Below are 713 nucleotides of genomic sequence, written 5' to 3' on the forward strand. Positions count from 1 at the left end.
ATACATACATACACACATACATACATACATACATATATTCACACGCATATATATATATATATATATATATACACACACATCGACACATATACACACACATACATACCGTTTTACATATATGCATATATACATATATGGAGAAATCTCACGATGCATATATATTTACGTATGTAAATACATATATGTATATAACAAGGACATAACTCTTGAAGCATAGATGTGTATGTGTTTGTGTGTGTGTGTGTTTGTGCACGTGTGTGTGCGTGCGCGCATGTGTGTATATATATGTATATTCTTTATTTGCTTGGTTACATTGTAAAGTGAATTTGTCTACATGCTAGTCAATATATATTTCAAATATACACCTATCAATGCTTATATAAGCATATACAAATTCATATATACACCTATGTACGTTTATATAAAGATATACAAATTCATATATACACCTGTCTATGCTTATGTAAGCATATATAAATGCATATGAGTGTGTGTATGCTGTATCTAATATTGCATGTAAATGTGAACACATACATGCCGTAAATTCTACATAATAAAATTAACAGGAATCTGAAAGAAAGAAGATATACAGCTTATATTTCATTCAAATGTCAATGGTATCAAAACTTTTGCAGTGACATTGGTATATATTTATATGTATGTATGTGTGTGCGTATATATATATATATATATATATATATATATATATATAT

At 27.3% G+C, this 713-nt stretch overlaps 1 protein-coding gene across 5 annotated transcripts in view; it reads left to right on the forward strand.

Moving 5' to 3' along the window:
- The window catches only part of LOC106879548 (high-affinity choline transporter 1), a 217,228-nt gene that overhangs the window by 20,772 nt on the left and 195,743 nt on the right, over positions 1–713 (forward strand). The window lies entirely within an intron of this gene.

This window comes from Octopus bimaculoides, chromosome 3 (genome assembly GCF_001194135.2).
Source record: "Octopus bimaculoides isolate UCB-OBI-ISO-001 chromosome 3, ASM119413v2, whole genome shotgun sequence".
NCBI classification, from domain to species: Eukaryota; Metazoa; Mollusca; class Cephalopoda; order Octopoda; family Octopodidae; genus Octopus; species Octopus bimaculoides.